At 41.5% G+C, this 10274-nt stretch overlaps 1 long non-coding RNA gene across 1 annotated transcript; it reads right to left on the bottom strand.

Moving 5' to 3' along the window:
* Nucleotides 1-689: 689 nt before the first annotated feature.
* On the bottom strand, nucleotides 690-10274 carry LOC309843689. The gene is made up of 3 exons (XR_014300281.1): nucleotides 10157-10274; nucleotides 8895-9015; nucleotides 690-1428 (listed from the first exon to the last, which is right to left on the bottom strand). It is a non-coding gene; the product is annotated as an uncharacterized lncRNA (long non-coding RNA).

The raw sequence follows: 10274 nt of genomic DNA, 5'->3' as shown, positions 1-10274 counted from the left end.
ATATAGGAAACAGACAAAAATGTTCAGTAGCTACAGGCTGACACCGTGTGCTAAAGCTGCCATCTTCGTTATTTCATGTACGCCCACAACACTGTTACTAAGAAGGGTTTAGTATTCCCACTTTATAAATGAGGAAACTGAGACACAGAGAATTTAGGTAATTTCCCCAAGGTCACATGTCTAGTAAGAAGGTGGAGTCTGGGCTCAAAGCCAGTCATCCACCACCATACCTTGCAGAGAGTACACACTCCACGAAGATTTGTGCGGCTAAAGGGGTAGCCCAGCAAGGAGTGAATGCAGTGAACCATGAGGGAATTCAAAGGAGAGAATGATCGGAGTGACTCTCCCCCAACCAGGTGACTCTTGTCACCCCTGCAGTCTCCGCTAGGATCATCCGACCTCCCTGTCTGCTGACTGGGAAACACGGAGGAAAGAAACAAAGAGCAGTCTCTGGGAAGAGCCACCAAAAACCTCATTTACTGAACAAAGGGTGATAAAATGGCAGGAAACCCACCACAGGGAACAGAAACTGCGGATTCTGGCTGGGACTTCTCTTTGCACCCACCCCGCCTGTTCAGCAGGCCCATACATCACTTTTCCCTCAGACTGTTAATTAGAGAGACACCCACCACCCTGACACAACACGTTAATTATGAAAACAGAACGCTGTACACAACATAACATGGAAATGAAGTGACATGCATCCAATTAATTAAACTTTCACAGCTCCAATCAGTTTTAATTAGAGAAGCTATCCTTTTCACTCGCCTCTCAATCAATAAATGAACTTTGCAATACATACATATTTTTTAATCAATTAGCAAGCTGGACAAAATAGTGTAAGTCTGTTGCTAAGGACGCCATGAATTCCTCCATAAGCTACACAGATGTGTATTATCCATTTTATTCTTGGTTGAAATTACAAGCAACACAAGTTGAGTCCCTATAGCTTGTTTCCAAGTTAAATGAAAAATGAAAGCTGAGAAATGGCAGCCCCATCGTTTCCACACAACCTCTTACTGTTCTTGCTTACAGACCTAGAAAATGCATTGGGGACTCCAGAAATTAAGAAAGGCTCCTATTACAATGTCGGCAGATGGGCTCAAAAGCTGTGTGTTTTTCAGGTCATCAATATACTGTGTCTCTTCGACCAAAGGAAAGTTCTTCCTCTCCAGAAAAAGTATCCTCTTTGGTCAGGCATACAACTTATGGAGGGCAGCACACAGACCACTAAGATCCAAAATGGGGAGAGACTCAGTCCCTTGAGTCAGCCAGCCCAGCCCCAGCAACTGATGGAGCCACACCGACAGCAATCAGATCTGCTTCATGTGTGATCTTGTCAACACCACACTTCTGGTGCTTTCAGTAGGGCTGCAGTATGTCGTGCTCCTGTGTCCTGTCCATCCTCCCAGGTGGATTTTTAAATCCCTACATTAGGGAAGAGGAAGGTTGTAAGAATGGAATAAACAAAAGGTCAGTACCCGTGGGAGTCAAAAGGAAAAGAAAAAGTGAAGTGTCAAATGGGTTGGGCAGTTCAGGAAGCTAAAGCATAGAATAAGATATAAAGGCAGGAAACTCATTTTATGTAATAATTACTGTATGCACCTTAAAATATAGAAGAAATGGGAACCCTTCCAAACTCATTTTACAAGGCCAGCATTACCCTATTGTCAAAACAAGGACGCCATAGGAAAATAAAATTATAGATCAATATCCCTGGTGAATATACATGCAAAAATCTTCAACAAAATATTAGCAAACAGAATTCAACAATACATTAAAAGGACCATACTCCAGGATTAAGTGGGATTTATTTCAGGGATGGAGGGATGGTTCAAAAGCCACAAATCAACATGGTATGCCACATTAACAAAATGAAGGGTAAAGATCATACCATCATCTCAATAGGTACAAAAAAAGAATCTGACAAAATTCAACATTTAATAATGATAAAACTCTCAACGTAATAAAGGTCATATATGACAAGCCCACAGCTAACACCATACTCAACACTGAAAATCCGAAAGCTTTTCCTCTACGGTCAGAACAAGACAAGGATGTTCTCTCTCACCACTTCTATTCAATTTAGTATTAGAAGCCCTAGCCAGAACAATTAGGCAAAAAAACAAAACAAAACAAAACAAACAAACACACATAACACTAGACATCCAAATCAGAAAGGAAGAAGATATAAAACTTCCACTATTTGCAGATGACATGTTATATATAGAAAACCTGAAAGACTCCACCAAAAGACTGTTGGAGCTAATCAATGAGTTGAGTAAAATTGCAGGATATAAAATCAACACACAAAAATCTGTTGTATTTCTATACACTAATAATGAATTATCAGAAAGAAAATGAAGTAATCCCAATTGCAATCACATGAAAAAGAATAATATACCGAGGAATGAATTCAGCCATAGAGGGGGCAAACCTATGCACTGAAACCTATAAGATGCTGATGAAATAAACTGGAAATAAATAAATAAATAATATTCTATGTTCATGGATTGGAAGTATGAATATTGTTTAAGTGTCTATAGCACCCAAAGGAATCTATAGATTAAATGCAATCTCCACCAAAATATCAATGGCATTTTTTAAATAGAATTCAAACAAATAATTCTTAAATTTGTATTGGGATTTCTATAAGAAGCCTGAATAGACAAAGCAATCTTGAGAAAGAAGAACAAACCAGAGGTATCATGCCCCCAGATTTCAAACTATACTACAAAGCTATAGTAATCAAAACAGTATGGTATTGGCATAAAAGCAGACACATAGATCAATAGAATAGACTAGAGAGCCCAGAAATAAACCTCCACTGATATGGTAAACTAATTCATGACCAAAAGCAAACAAACCAACCAACCCAAGAATATACAACTGGGGAAAGGATAGTCTTTCCACTAATGGTGTTGGAAAAATTGGACAACCACATGCAAAAGAATGAAGCTAAACTACTATCTCACACCACAGACAAAAATCAAATCAAAAAGGATTAAAAATTTAAACACAGGACCTGAAACCATAAAACTCCTAGAAAGAACCATGGGCAGTAAGCTCCTTGACATTAGTCTAGGTGATGATTTTTAGATTTGATACCAAAAACGAAAGCAACAAAAGCAAAAATAAAAAAGGAGAACTACATTATACTAAAAACTTTTGTACAACAAAGGAAATGATCAACAAGATGAAAAGACAACATACTGAATGGGAGAAATTATTTGTAAATCATATATTTGATAAAGGATTAATATCCAAAATACATGAAAAACTTATACAACTCATATAGATGGCCAACAGGTGCATGAAAAGATGCCCAGTATCACTAATTATCAGGGAAACACAAATCCACAATGAGATACCATCTCACACCTGTTAGAATGGCTGTCATCAAAAGGCAAGAAATAAGTGCTGGTGAGGATGTGGAGAAAAGGGAATCTTCTTCATGCACCGTTGGTGGGAATGTAAATCAGTGCAGTCACTATGGAAAATAGTATGGAGCTTTCTCAAAAACTTAAAAACATAACTACCACATTATCCAACAATTCTGCTTCTAGGTATTTATCTGAAGGAAACAAACACACTAACTGAAGAGAAATATGCACTGCCCCTCCCATGTGCTTTGCAGCTTTATTTATAATAGTGAATTTATGGAAGCAATCTAGGTGTCCATTGGACATAGACAGATGGATAAAGATGAATGGAATACTATTCATTCATAAAAAGAAGGAAAACTTGCCTGCAACAACATGGATGGACTTCTAAGGTATTATGCTAAGTGAAATAAACTAGACAGAGAAAGACAAATACTGTATGATCTCACTTGTAATGTGGAACCTAAAATAAAAACTGAATTCAAAGGCACAGAGAACACATTGGTGGTTGCCAGAGGCAGGGGATGGGGTGAGCAAAATGGGTGAAGATAGGCAAAATGTATAAACTGCCAGTTATAAAATAAATAAATTCTGGACAAAGAACGTACAGCAAGTCAACTACAACCAATAATATTATACTGTATATTTGAAAGTTGCTAAAAGAATAAATCTTAAAAGTTTTCAATACAAGGAAAGAAATTATAACTGTGTGGTAATGAACATTAACTACACTTTTATGGTGTTTTATCTCAGTATATATATAAATAATCAAGTCACTATATTGTACACCTGAAACTAATAGGATGTTATATGTCAATTATACCCCAATTAAAAAATATTATTCTTGGTAGTAATGAAAGCAAAATGGGATGAGGAACTAAGGTTCGCACACGTCTATACCTCCACGGATGAGAGACACAGCATCACAGGTCCCTTTTGCACTGCTTCCAAAAATGACATCAGAAATCATACCAGTTGGTCTGATTTCAGAACCCTTGAATCAAACTGGTTTAAACAATATAAAGATGTTCTCTCATATGACAGAAAGTCTAGAAGGCCAGACTGGGAGTGGGTTGAGAGTTGGTTAATTCAGTGGCTCGATGAAGTTGTCAAGGACCTTGTCTCTCAAGCTCTTTTGGCATTCTCAAAGTTGGCTTAAGATTTATTCTGGGGGGCGCCTGGGTGGCTCAGTGGGTTAAACCTCTGCCTTTGGCTCGGGTCGTGATCCCAGGGTCCTGGGATCGAGCCCCATATCCAGCACTCCGCTCAGCGGGGAGCCTGCTTCCTCCTCTCTCTCTCTCTCTCTTTCTCTCTCTGTCTGCCTGCCTCTCTGCTTAATTGTGATCTCTGTCAAATAAATAAATAAAATATTTTTTAAAAAAAGATTTATTCTGGATGCAAGATGGCTACAGCAGAAATCATATCCAGGATGACAAGGCCCAGATGACATAGAGAGATCATCTTTCCCCCCTTGCAGGAGAAAAGTTACCTTTCCTAGAAACCCTCAGCAGGCTTCTCCTCACATCACAGTGTTCAAAGCCAGACAGCTTGCCTTTTTCTACATTATTCACTGGCCCAGGGAAGGAGATGATCCTGGCTGCTTTAGACCCTTCCCTCTTACATGGAATGGATGTTAGGGAATCAAACATTGTGTAGTTCCCTAAGGAGATCTCATTCTCCACAGTATCATAGCACCCACAGACCAAACTGGCACAAGAGATAAATCTCTTGGCCATCTTGGAGTAGGAAAAGAGCCAACCATTGGAAAACCAGAGAGCACGGTTCAGTAAAGATGAAGAAGTAAGAAAGACAAGAGGCGAGGCTATTTTTTTGGAAAAGAGTTTGAGAGTTTGAGTTCATAGAGTTGAAGAGAAATCCATGTCCCCCATGCCAATCCCCAAAGACCTGGCATTACCTATCTAAACTGAGGAAGAAAAGGTTTTCAGCAGATGTGATGCATGTCAGAAGAAACTGTGGTTCCCTATTATGGGCAAGAACTTAGGTCAATGTGTACACCCTCAGCATAAATCAGTCATCAGCTTACACAAGAAAAGTGAAATGGAGCCACAGATCTGGGATCCAGGACTCAGAGTGACAACAAGCAACATTCATAAGAAGGACACTCAGAGAAATTTGGTACCTAAAGGGCCAAAAATTTGCAAGTTGCTCTTTCTGGCAGAGAACCCCACTTTTTCTGAGTGGTGTTCTCAAAGGCCCTTCTCCCTTGATTTGAGATGAGAAGGAAACAAATAATAATAATTTGGTAAGAATTATTAAACGTCGAGAAGTAGGAAGACGAGAAGTGAGAATAGGTGACCATGGTATAAATGTGCCAATTCCTCATTTTTCATAGTGGAAATTAAAAACTATTCTCTATCATTCATAAATCAAGAAATAGAGATATAGGGCATTATAAGGAGCTCATCACCACAAAAATTAAATTCTAAATAGATCAAAGCAGGGGTTGGGGCGGGTTAATGACCAGGCAAAAGACAGCTTCTTGTCATTACTAAGCTTTTCTTTACTATTTATTACTTTGATAAACATTTAAAATGAAGTATCTGAGAAGATCAATTTGAATGGTTGTTCACTCTTGTATCCCTGGCACATAGTAGGTATTTGGTAATTATCTGTTGAATGAATCAATGAAATGTCCCAAGTTAGAGCAATCGGGGAGCACCAGTTAAGTGTGTTACAAAGCTGTGCTTTACCCTTGGGCTTTCTCAGATGAGACGGTATGGGAGGACCCACACCGGCATCCCTGGGCTCTCAGGCTGGACCTCACTTATTACAGGTCTAGAAGAGCAATAATGAATGTTCTGTCAGTTGGAAATTTCAACATCAAAAGAGCTTCTCTGTTACCCTCTCTCTCTTTTTAAATAAACTTTTGTTCTTACTGATCATGTCCCACACTTTCACAGTATCCCACAGAGTAAGTCCACTTTTTTGCTCTGGGTAGAGATCACGTGTCCAGCTGAAAGGCAGCATTCAGAGCTGTCAACATGAGCAACTGACCCACAGGGGGATCTCTATCAGGGAGTCAAAAAGAAGTGTTCTCATCGGGTGCTATCTAGCAACTTTACCAGACCATCTAATATCTACAGATAATCAAATGTCTACTGTAGCTTCCAGGGCAGACCAGGTCAGTCAACACACTCTGCATAAGCCCCCTTCCCATCCATGGACACCGATTAAGGAGTTTTCTCAATAAGTGATTTTCCTGAAAATTTCCAGGAAAAGAACACTCTCAATGGTGATGGAATCTTCTTCAAATGCACAGTGGGAAAATCCCTTTGAAGATCATTCCATGCCTTGACAGGTTACCTCCTTGTTTCCCTTTGATGATTCCTAAAGTTATAAACAAGTGTTTGCATGCAGTGATTTCCAGTATATACTGGGCAGGAGCTCTTTGAATATGAAAATATAGAACACTCAAAATCTAATTGGTTTTAAAAATGGTTTTGACATTGGGTTAACATGTTTGAGTTAATAGCGTACACGTACTACACAAATTAATGAAAGGTTGAAAGTATTTGGACTGGTTGTTAAAAAAAGTGGGGAAAAAAATGCTGCTTTAATTCCCTGTGGCATATTTCCTAACTATAGGTTATTACCATCTGCCCATTAGCCCACCCCTGCTTCGCTGCCCCAAAACAGTCACCCCTGAGCAAAATGGGCTAGGACTAGATCCTTCCAGGCTGCCAATAAGGAGACCTACACCTAATGCTCTGCTTCAAGCGAGCGGAGCCAGTTACAACAACTCTGGGACCCACGGGTGGCCTGGACTTGTTTCTGCTTCAGGAGATGCCACTATCAGGAACAGCTGTGTCCTCCCCAGGCTTCCCCAGATCCCTCCCCCACCCTGCCCCCCCCCCCCCATGGCTACTCAGAGGCTCTAGGAGCGGTGACAGCAAAGCCTATGTGAGGGCAAATCCTCTATTAGCCACCAGGCATTATTTGTCATCACAAAAGAATGGACTCTTGAGGTGACAATGAATCCAGTGGCTAAAGCACAGGCCTGCAACACCCCCCACCCCCACCACACACACAGATTCAAGCTGCAGGGGACCCAGTCCTTGTTGTCTCAGATGCTTGCTCCCATAAACACAAGTCTGCCCCAGGTGTTTGCGAAGTGAGGGTGCCAGATACTCTATTTTCTGACCTGGCTTTGCTGCTTTGTCATGACACACAAATGACTAAAAAAACATCCAGGCACAGACTGGGAATGTATGTCCTGCCAATGTTGCCAGCTGGCCTGGGGGGTCTTGGTCAGCTTTAGCCTGAGACAAAACCAGGGCTATCTGGTGGAGGGGCCACCAGTTAAATGACCTCCCCTCTTTTTTTAAGATGCTGCTGTTATCACATGGCACTGCGGGGAAATTGAGCTGAGGAGAGGTCCAGTCATGATCCCTGAGATCACAGGCCCTTTGTCACCCAAGGTTATACCAACAACAATGCGACATTGTGCAATGATTGGTGTTGAAGGCATCCCTCCTGGGGGGAGATGACAACTGGCCAATTGGAATGATCTCCTTACCAGTCTTCCTCTTTCCAACTGTGCTTCCTGAAGGCACATGGTACCACAAAGAAGAGAGCTCACTAATGGTTTGGGGGTTCTGCAATCACTGCTGTTTCCAAGGCAGTATAACACAGATTCAACTTCAAAGAAAGAGTGCCCCTTGCTGGTTAATGTTGATGAAGTGGAGGAAGCAAAGAAGGAAAGACAGACGGCTGTATAAGACATGGGGCTCTAGTTCTGGTTGAATTAGCCAAGTGTCACAGTGATTTACAGAGGGCTTCCCCTGCAACATTTTCGCTCTAATAATGAGCTATTTATGCAAGACTCCACAGTGCTTGCCTCTTTCATTGCTACGGAGCCAAGCAAGAAGACCCTCAGAACATTCTCTTAGCAGACAGAAGATGTCTGTCTGCTACATTTGGGACACTAAAAACCTGAGCGGTCCTAAGGTTTCCCCACCACGAAGGCAAAGACTCAGGGCATGAACTGTAGTGGGCCTGCCTCACCACCAGAGGGTGCCCTGTGGTCACTTTTCCCTGTTTCACTGAGCTCTAGATGGATGTTCCTCCTGAGTTTCGGCAGAACCAAGTGTCAAGGACATCACACAAATTAATACTAAGGGTTTTTGTTGGTGTTGTTGTTTTCAGGAGTGCCTCCTGGGATTATGTCAGACATTCACCATACATAATTATTTTGCTTTGGGCAATGTCCTTTGACCCATGCTATTGTGAATCCTAACCAAGTAATATTTCTCTGAACATTGTGTTTTCATTATGACAGCTGTTCGTGTTTGCAAAGTACTCATTTCAAAACACACTATTCAAATATCCATGGTTCTGGGACACAGGGCACAGAGGGAGGAAAGGGAATCTCTCACCAGCCCATCAGGGCTCATCACCCTGACAAGACATAGCCCGTCACCACAATGGGTTTCCATATGGGTTTGGAATGGGGAACCAATTCCAAAAGTCTAATCGTCACCAATATCTTACCTGTTCTTCTATCACTGGTCTTCCCAGCCATCTTCTTCCAAGGAAAAGATAATGGTGATTAACACCTGAAGTCACAGAGAGCTTTCAACTGCATTAACTGAATGAATAGGTTTGGTCATTCCTGTGACAAAAAGATGAGTTTACAAATTGTACGGCTATAGTTTAGATGCTCTAGAGCCATGGACCTGAATTTTTCCCTGTGTAAAATGTGCTGGTTCATCAGAAAACCTGTCCCCCTTCTCTTCCCAGCTGTCACTCTCCTCTCTTACCCTTCTCCAATGCCTCGCAAATCACATCCACATAGATAGTGTATCTATGTAGAGTCCTGTCTAATTTTCCCCACATTTTCACTATGTTATCTCCCTGACATCTCATAATACAAGGTTGAGGTGAGGAGGGACGGTATTAATGAACTTTTGCAATTCTCCTAAGCAAAATCTGTTGGTCTGCTCCATGTTCCTATATGTTGCATAGTCCTTTATTATAGGTATTTTTAATCTCTTATAACTTCTCCTTTACCAAGTTCTACCATTGTGTGCTCCTCTAAGGCAGGGACCAGAACTATGTTACCAGCTTTATATGCCCAAGAACTTGGCAAAGTTCCTGACACATGGTATTTAATAATTGTCTATTCATTTGGATTACTATACCCATTTGGCAAATAAGGTAATCAAGTCGCCTAGAGGGGCTAAGTGACACCACGTCCTACATCCACTGCTGGGAGTGAGTCATGGAAAGGGGAATCCACAGTCAATGAAAAAACACGTTCAAGCATCCTGATAAACACAAACCATAAAATAAAACATGGTCACACTCCCAGATCCCCATCCAGTGACTCGTGGGGCCCTTTCACTTCTCTGGGTTTCAGTATTACCCTATGAAGGATGAGCAGTTTGGAGGATACTATCTATAATGGTTCCTTTAGCTCTACCACTCTACTGCCTCTATCAGAAGTCTCACTGGGGAGACACTGCCCATCTGTTCGCACAGATGTAGGACTACAAACTAGCATAAACGTGTCACACGGGAGTGACCAAACATTGCCATATTGTCGCATGGAGTCAAGGTAGAAGGAGCAGTTCAGATGCATGCTGAGGAAAATCTAGAGAAGGAGAGCACTTAGGGACAGGAAGAGGTAAGAAGCTTTACCCATGTGGGACTAGAGCAGAGTCTAGAGCTGCTTTGCCCATGTGGGACTAGAGCAGAGTCTAGAGCTGCTTTGCCCATGTGGGACTAGAGCAGAGTCTAGAGTTGAAACTTACATGGACTTGGATAACTGAAGGAGGGAAGCCAGCGCGACCAGGCAGGGGAGGATGAAGTGTGCATTCAGAGGACAAGAGTTTCAGGAAGCAGGGCAACTGCTGTTCCCATGGTCAATGC

Source organism: Mustela nivalis (genome assembly GCF_964662115.1).
Source record: "Mustela nivalis genome assembly, chromosome: 11".
In the NCBI taxonomy this organism is placed as follows: domain Eukaryota; kingdom Metazoa; phylum Chordata; class Mammalia; order Carnivora; family Mustelidae; genus Mustela; species Mustela nivalis.
The sequence above is the reverse complement of the archived record's forward strand: the minus strand, read 5'-3'. Positions and strand labels throughout refer to the sequence as shown.